Genomic DNA, 9,301 nt, shown 5'->3' on the forward strand with positions numbered 1-9,301 from the left:
TAAAGTTTGGGCTAAATTTGACCTGCCAGTGGCTTTCAGTTATTGAGACTGTCTGCACTAGCAGTGCCATTGGAGGAGCATCACTGGTTGGAAAAGTGCTAGGGTAGACACAACCAAGATGGCTCTGATACATTGCAGCAGCTGGCAATCTTGCTGTAATTGAGGCTTATGTGTAGAAATCTCTAGGTCATTTACATAGCTTTTCAGTGATGTGGTTCCAGTTGGATAATGATAGAATGACACATGGGAATGAGGATATGGAGGTAGATATTACCACATCCGAGACAGAAGCCAAACTCGAACAGCTTAATGGGACTAAATCGGGGGGCCCAGATAATCTTCATCCAAGAATATTAAAGGTACTGGCACATGAAATTGCAAGCCCATTAGCAAGAATTTTTAATGAATCAGTAAACTCGGGGGTTGTACTGTACAACTGGAGAATTGTTAACATAGTTCCTATTTTTAAGAAAGGAAAAAAAAGTGATCCGAATAACTATAGGCCTTTTAGTTTGACATCTGTAGTATGCAAGGTCTTGGAAAAAATTTTAAAGGAAAAAGTAGTTAAGGACATTGAGGTCAATGGTTATTGGAACAAAATGCAACATGGTTTTACAAAAAGGGGATCATGCCAAACCAACCTGATATCCTTCTTTGAGAAGTAACAGATTTTTTAAACAAAGGAAATGCAGTGGATCTAATTTACCTCAATTTCAGTAAGGCATTTGATGCGATTCCACATGGGGAATTGTTAGCTAAACTGGAAAAGATGGGGATCAATATGAAAATTGAAAGGTGGATGAGGAACTGGTTAAAGGGGAGACTACAATGGGTCATACTGAAAAAGGTGAACTGTCAGGCTGGAAGGAGGTTACTAGTGGAGTTCCTCAGGATCAGTTTTTGGGACCAATCTTATTTAAACTTTTTATTACTGACCTTGGCACAAAAAGTGGGAATGTGCTAATAAAGTTTGCGGATGACACAAAGCTGGGAGGTATTGCCAATACAGAGAAGGACCAGGATATTCATACAGGAAGATCTGGATGACCTTAGTTATACTCTACAGTCGAAACTGGAGTAAATAGTTTAATAGGATGAAATTTAATAGTGAAAAGTGCTTATTAAGGTCAATAGCGGATTATCATGGAGGTTAAGGATGAAATTTAATAAGAAGGTTATATTAGGGATTATAAATTGGGGACACATCAGTTGGAAGTAACAGAGAGGAGAAGGACCTTTGGAGTATTGTTGATCACACGATGACTATGAGCCGCCAATGTGATATGGCTGTTAAAAAAGCTAATGCAGGTTTGGGATGCATCAGGGCGAGTATTTCCAGTAGAGATAAGGAGGTGTTAGTACCGTTATACAAGGCACTGGTGAGACCTCATCTGGAATACTGTGTGCAGTTCTGGTCTCCCATGTTTAAGAAGGATGAATTCAAACTGGAACAGGTACAGAGAAGGGCTACTAGGATGATCCAAGGAATGGAAAACCTGTCTTATGAAAAGAGACTCAAAGAGCTTGCTTGTTAGCCTAACCAAAAGAAGGTTGAGGGGAGATATGATTGCTCTTTATAAAATATATCAGAGGGATAAATATCAGGGAGGGAGAGGAATTATTTAAGCTTAGTACCAATGTGACACAAGAACAAATGGATATAAACTGGCCATCAGGAAGTTTAGACTTGAAATTAGATGAAGGTTTCTAACCATTAGAGGAGTGAAGTTCTGGAAACAGCCTTCCAAGGGGAGTAGTGGGGGCAAAAGACATATCTGGCTTCAAGACTAAGCTTGATAAGTTTATGGAGGGGATGGTATGATGAGAGAGCCTAATTTTGGCAATTAATTGATCTTTGATTATTAGCAGGTAAATATGCCCAGTGGTCTGTGATGGAATGTTGTGGGGGGATCTGAGTTATTACAGAGAATTCTTTCCTGAGTGCTGGCTGGTGAGTCTTGCTCACATGCTCAGGGTTTAACTGATCACCATATATGGGGTCGGGAAGGAATTTTCCTCCAGGGCAGATTGGCGGAGGCCCTGGAGGTTTTTTGCCTTCCTCTGCAGCATGGGGCATGGGTCACTTGCTGGAGGATTCTCTGCACCTTTAGATCTCTAAGCACAATTTGAGGACTTCAGTAACTCAGACATGGGTTAGGGGTTTGTTACAGGAGTGGGTGGGTGAGATTGTGTGGCCTGCATTGTGCAGGAGGTCAGACTAGATGATCATAATGGTCCCTTCTGACCCTAAAGTCTGAGTCATGTGACACATCCCTAAGGCCAATAATGTCCAACGTTAAACTCTAATCACACGTATTGTGTAAAACTCTTTATGCCTCTTCCAGGTTTGAGTTAGTGGGACTTAGAAATAAATTGTACCTGCAAAATTGTTTTGAAAGATATGTCTAAATAGTCACAATATAAGAAGTAAGTGGCTTTATTCTTTCGTATTTTTAATAAGGAATTCAAACCAGATTGCCTATTAGACAGATGAAAGGTTCTGTTTTTTTAAGAAAAGACCTCACATGAAGCTCTCAGTAGAAAGTGTCTATTCTGATTCAATTATGGATGGATCAAATGGACTGAGTGAAGTAGTGACAAAAGCAGGCTCTTGAAACATGTCATTTAGGGTTTAGTAACTTCTGTATAAAGTACAGGTACCACACATTGAAGTGCTGGAATAAGGCTAGGTACTTGTCATAAACCTTTCAAATGTAGTTATCAGTAAATATTCAAAAATGTAGATGGGGACTCTACATTTCAATACAGGTTGAAATAGCTTGAGCACAGATGACTGTGGTTTTCTACTCCAAGCGTTTTCCCTACTAACACTGGCATATAGGTATTTGTGTGGTTAACTATAACTTCTCATTATTGTTTCCTTTGTTTATAGCAATATTATGCACTAGTATAGTCTTCATCAGAAGATGTGTGCCCATTGAAGGGCATTATTTACACTACAGTATTCCCTGAGATCCTGAAAAACAGCAATGTGGATGTTGCAGCACTGGTAGTGGCTCAGGCTAGCCACCAGAGCTCAGATCCAGGGTCTCAGCGGGGACTGGGCTTAGGCAGCTGGCCTGAGCTGCCATCAGTGCCACAATGCTCACACTGCTATTTGTAGCATGCTAGCTCAAGCCCAGGTAACGTGAGTCTGTCTGCTTGCATTGAGAATCACACTTCTCAACTGCAGTGTAGACGTACCCCATGAACAGCTGAAATGTGGTGTAAAATTTAATCAAGTCTTGGTGTGGAGTTTGCTCCTTGATAAAAATCTGAGTGTTTGGTCTGCCAGGTAGTACCCTTTTTGATAGACTTACTAAATACACATAGACTTTAAGGCCAGAAGGGACCATCATGATCATCTCATCTGACCTCCTGCACATTACAAACCAGAGAGCCTGACCCACCCACTCCTGCATAGCCTCTGACTGAGTCATTGACATCCTCAATCTTGATTTAAAGACTTCAAGTTACAGAAAATCTGCTATTTACTCTAGTTCAACCCAGCAAGTGGCCTGTGATGTTAAAGATATTCTGTTTCATATATTTATATTAATTCTTATTCTGATCTATGCTAATGAAGATTTAAAATATTTTAGCGAGAATACACTGTGGAATCCATACTATATTTAAGTCTTTAGAGATGCACGCAATATAGCATTTCATTTTTATTACAAATAGTGTTGAAATGATCATTCTACTCCTATTAAATTAGGTTTTGAAACTACTGTATTTGAACTATTAACAATTGCTGTTGAAATCAACTGTTGCCTTCTGTTATGTACTTTGAAAATGAGCTGAGCAAATTCTGAAATATTATACCTAAGCATATAGGACAGAGAAAGCACTTATTGCTCTAGTGCATAACTATATTGTGCCCATCGACAGGAAATATGGCTGGACATAGGATCATAGAATCACTCTGGCATTTCATACAGTTGACCACCAAACTCTACTGTCTTTCCTTCACAGGCAGCATAGGAGTAGATAGAAATGCCCTGAAATGGCTTAGGTCATTTCTCTCAGAATGAACCAAGGGGTCCTTATTGGCAACTATTCCTGCATTTCCATGACTCACTTGGTTGGTCCCACAAGTCTGTCTCTCCTTCATTCTGTTGTTATCTATATGAAATAGTTGGGAGAGCTAGTGAGACAGCACAGGCCAACATGCCAGCAGTGGACTGATCACACCCAGCTGTACATCCTTTTAATGTAAAGGATGCTAGAACTTGCCTAGCTGAGATCAGTGCTGGTATGAAGAGGCACTGTCTGAAGCTGAACCCAGAAAAAATTGAGATGATGCTGGTGAGAAGAAGGAAATGCTCTAAAGAAATCTCCATAACTACCTCATCTATTAAAGACATCTCTCATTTTATTGGTCTGAAGCTCTGGGATCCTCTTTCATTCTGCATTACATTTGGACACCCAACAGTGGAAAAACATGCACTTTAATCTGCGGGCATCCAAAAGATTTCACCTGATCTTGCCAGACTAATATCAGGCCATAGGCAGACCTAAGCTCAACTACTGAAATTCTCTGTATGCACAAATGAAGTTCTGTGCCTCAGAAGGGCTAGTTCAGGCTGCAGCAGCCTGCCTGCTCAGCAGCATAGGTTCCTTGCAATACATCATCCCACTCTGCACTGGCTTCCTATTGAACACAGAGCCCAGTTCAACATCATTGTACTGTTTTTCAGAGCCCTGCATGGAGTTGTTCTTTAACACCTAAAGGACAGCACTCCTTTCTTTGACCTTGGGTGATGACTTTTGTCAGTGGAACAAAGAAACTATTGCTCAATAGGGGGAGAATTGTGGGTGTAGCAGACAGGAGCTGTTCCAAGATTGCCAGATGAAATAAGAATGACTAACCTCCCAGCGTTCAGAACTAAATACAAAACACACACCTTTTCTCACACTCTCCCATGATAGTACCCTTACTTGCACCAACAGTCTTCTCTTGTGGGTTCAGTAATTATTAAAACCAAAACACAAACACGCACAAAAACCCTGAAGCTTGCTTCTTACTAACAGGGAAGGAGAAGCGAGGTTGTTGCCATTCTTACTCATGGGAGGTGCTCAAATAAGACTATGGTCAGTGCCAATATAGGAACATAAGTAGAAAGGCTTACTTTTTTTTGATAGCACCATGGCATTTTATTAAAGAAATTTTCAGATGGTAGTGTGTCTGAGTTTATTTGATGGTCAGTGTTTGGGTACTTTACATTTCCAATAATGTTAATCTTGTTAACATGTCCATTGATTTAACTTATTTGAAATTCTGCTTGCAAGCTGCTCCTTGCTGGAAGTTTTCTATCCTGCTGCTAAACAGTTGCACTATGAAAAGTCTTCTCTGCAGTGACTGTCATGTTAGTTTATACGGATTACCCTCATATTGTTTTTGTTTCTTTGTTCAGCTACGAAGGTGAAATGTATTTAAGAAGCTTCTACAACTTCACACTCCTTTCTTACTAACTTTTAAATTCTGCTGAAGAATACTTGGAACAAGAATAAACAGTGCTACAGAGGGCCCTTAATCATAAACTCGGTTATGAAGTTTCCCATTGCTCATTTATTGCTTTTTCTGGTGATCTTAACTAAAATTTTTTTGTTAAATCAGCATGTGTCTCTTTATAACAAAAAATAGTTAATAACTTCAGTGAGCTTTTTAACATTTAGGCCTAGATTTTCAAAATTTTTCTGCATCCACCAGTTACCATAGGCAGCAGGGGGAGTTGCTGGATGCTGAACACTCCTGAAAATCTGGCCACTTCATTTACTTGTCTAGATGGGGGCTGAGCCTCTCTGAAAATCATCCCCTTTTATGGAATCTCAGTGCTTTTATAAATCTGGCTCTTTGCAGTAGTTCCTTTGTTCTTATGCAGCTTTGGTTTTAAAAGTTTCTGCAATATTTTGTAGACTTCTGCAGCAAAACTATGGAGTCCATTAACTATTGCTAGTACCGTGAATCTAGAAACTCTAACCTTGGTAATGGTATGTGTGTTGGCATATGTGATTCTTATTGAAACAGTTGGCCATGTAGACAGGAAAATGTCTATGAGAATACAATCAGGACTCCAAGCCCAGTTGAGGGGAAAAGTGTGTGGGGGCAGGAGAGACTCTCCTCATGTTTGTACATGATTTAACAATGATGATAAACTTGGCATATTAGCTGAACAATACTAAAGTGTGGGTGTCTGTGTTTGTGCTGATCTGGTCATACATATCATGACATCCATACAACAGGACAAATCCTAAATTCCATGCATACCCTGTATACAGGGTATAAGAGGGAAAAGCAGTAGAAAGCAATAGCCCCTTGTTGCATAGTGGTGGAAGAGATGCTCTGCAGTCATTGTTGCAACATCTTTCAACTTCAAATTCCTTTATGAAGAAGGAAACATAATACACCTCTACCTCAATATAACACTATCCTCGAGAGGCAAAAAATCTTACTGCGTTATAAGTGAAAACACTTTGGTGAACTTGCTTTGATCCACCAGAGTATGCAGCCCCGCCTCCCTGGAGCACTGCTTTACCGCATTATATCCAAATTCATGTTATATCGGGTTGCGTTATATCAGGGTAGAGGTGTAATATATAATCTTAAAAACATTACATGGATCATATTGCCCGCTAAATAGCTTTTTAAGAGAGGGAAATGTAGCTATATTTCAGTCTTCCTCAATTTAGTCGAATGCTGAATTAGAGGGGGTTCAGAAAAGGGCCACAGGAATGATTAGGACCCAGAAAAACTCGTGAAATTATATTGAAAATGTTGGGATTGCTTGTCTTAGAAAGGAGACAAATAAGAGGGGACACGATAAAAGTATATAGAGTTATGGTAGATCAGGAACTTTTGCCATCTTTGTCTTGTAACACAAGAATAAGGAGATGTTGAATGAAATTAAAATATGGCAAATTCAAAACTGATAAAATGAAACTTTTGCACACAAAGCATAATTGGACTGTGAAACTCGGGATGTCGTTAAAAGTTGTTGATGCCAAGAAATTAGCAAGATTTAAAAAAAAAATGGACATTTGTATGGATAACAGCAAAATCCAGAGTTGTGGTAGTTAATACTAACAATTTTGGACGGGATATAAAACGTCATGCTTCAGGGCTGAAGTCAGTATCTAACTATAAAGGGTTAGGAGGAGACTTTGTGTCAGAGGCAAATTATCCCACGTCTTGCTGCAGAGGTCTTACACCTTCTGGTGCTGATCACACGGGGTACTGACCTACACTGACTTCAGGTGTGATCCCATATGACAACTCCTATGTTCCTAGTTAACTACTCTTCAGAGATTGACACTGTTTCTCTGTCTTGCACTGTCTGTCCAAAACTTGAAATAGTGACACAGTTAGATTAACAGTAAAACTAGCTTATTAGCATGGTACTTGAGAGCGCACATCCTTTAAATAAGATTTTTTTCTGTCCATTGCCAGTCAATATTATGCAAGACGTAGGAGCATTTACAATCTGCCTGAGTGTTTCTGTGACCTTATTATGAGTTTATGGAGTACTACTGAGAACAGACAATTCAAACACAGCTGGTCATAAACTCAAGAAGAGGTTTATGTATGCTATGCATTGTACCTTAAAAATCTTTCACCCTAGAAACAGCTTTGTATACTTGTTGTTGGGGCATGTTTAATAATAATAATTAGCCAAGACCCAGAGGCCTGTGGATTTTTCCTTTTAACCATATCCTTGCTTTCATATTTTCAGTAACAAAATAACCGGTTCTGTAAAGCCAACTTTTTGTCCTAGCAGTGACACGTGAACTGGAATGTAAGGGAATGTATATTGTACTTTTTCTGAAAAGGGGTGTGTGTGTGATAGGAGACCTAGGTTGAAACACTTTTATAGTTAAGGTTGTCCACACTATCTGTTATAAGACCCAGTATTCAGTTGTTGCTTTGCCAAACTTTAACTATTTGGGCTGAAATTTTCCATGCTGGGTGTCTGCCTCAGGCTGAATTTGGGGGTGTAGGGGGTGCGGAGATCAAGAATTTCTGCAAAAATTGTTCAACTATTTCTCAGAACAAAGTTAGGGATAATACATAGATTTGCCCGTTTTTACCAAACAAAACAAACAAACCACTTTTGCAGCTGTGTTATTGAGAAGCTCTAGCACCACACTTTCAAACCAGGACCTCAAGTTTGGAAGAGGAGTTGCCTTGGCTTGGGGGTGTGCCTTTTGCTGTCCTCATGAAATTCTACCCAAATTTGGCCAAGTTATGAACCTTTGAAAATCTGTTTTCACATGCTCAGGGCAGATTTGTTAGTTTGGCAACTAAATTCTTCAGATTCCAATTCTAGTGAGTATGCCCTAGGCCATCACTGCAGAGTCTGAGTAGGACTTTCCCTACAATTGTTCCTCTTGGCTCCACACCAGGGCTTGATGTGCTGGACACAGGAACAAAGACCTGAGGTCCTGGGACGTGGGGTCAGAACAGGCTGGAAGAGTCTGAAGCAGAAGGGGTTTGTCAGTCTTGGGGGTAGAGGAAAATAAGGGCTGACGGGTTTGAAACCACTAGATAAACTCCTCTCAAAACCTGAGGCTTGGCTACACTGGCACTTTACAGCACTGCAACTTTCGCGCTCAGGGGTGTGAAAAAACACCCCCGAGCGCTGCAAGATACAGAGCTGTAAAGCCTCAGTGTAATCAGCGCTGGGAGCGCGGCTCCCAGCACTGCAAGCTACACCCATAGAGGATGTGGTTTACGTGCAGTGCTGGGAGAGCTGTCTCCCAGTGCGGGCGCTCCGACCACACTCACACTTCAAAGCGCTGCCGCGGCAGCGCTTTGAAATTTTAATTGTAGCCATACCCCTGGAATAGAACTTGAGGATTCCTGAATTTCAGCATTCCTCTGCTGTCAGCAAACAGCTATGAAACTCGTTAAAATGTTTGCCTCATCTCCCTTTAGTGACTAGAGCACAAAGGCCTTGGCTACACTTGCAAGTTGCAGCGCTGGTGAGGGGGTTACAGCACTGCAACTTACACAGTGTCCACACTTACAAAGCTCAACCAGCGCTGCAACTGCCTGTCTGCAGCGCTGGCTGTACACCTGGTCTGCTACGGGTGTAGCAGATCCAGCGCAGGTGATGCAGCGCTGGTCATCAGGTGGGGACACTCACCAGCGTTGTAATTGGCCTCCAGGGTATTAGCAGGTATCCCAGCATACCTTTTCAGCCTCTCTGGTCATTGTTTCGCACTCCACTGCCCTGGGCTCAGGTGACCCGCCCTTTAAATGCCCCGGGAATTTTAAAAATCCCCTTCCTGTTTGCTCAGC

The 9,301-nt window shown here is 41.0% G+C and overlaps 1 protein-coding gene across 1 annotated transcript in view; it reads left to right on the forward strand.

Annotated features, from left to right (window-relative positions):
• The window catches only part of ZNG1C (Zn regulated GTPase metalloprotein activator 1C), a 68,974-nt gene that overhangs the window by 19,388 nt on the left and 40,285 nt on the right, over positions 1-9,301 (forward strand).

The sequence above is a fragment of the Chelonoidis abingdonii genome, chromosome 6 (genome assembly GCF_003597395.2).
Source record: "Chelonoidis abingdonii isolate Lonesome George chromosome 6, CheloAbing_2.0, whole genome shotgun sequence".
Taxonomy (NCBI): domain Eukaryota; kingdom Metazoa; phylum Chordata; order Testudines; family Testudinidae; genus Chelonoidis; species Chelonoidis abingdonii.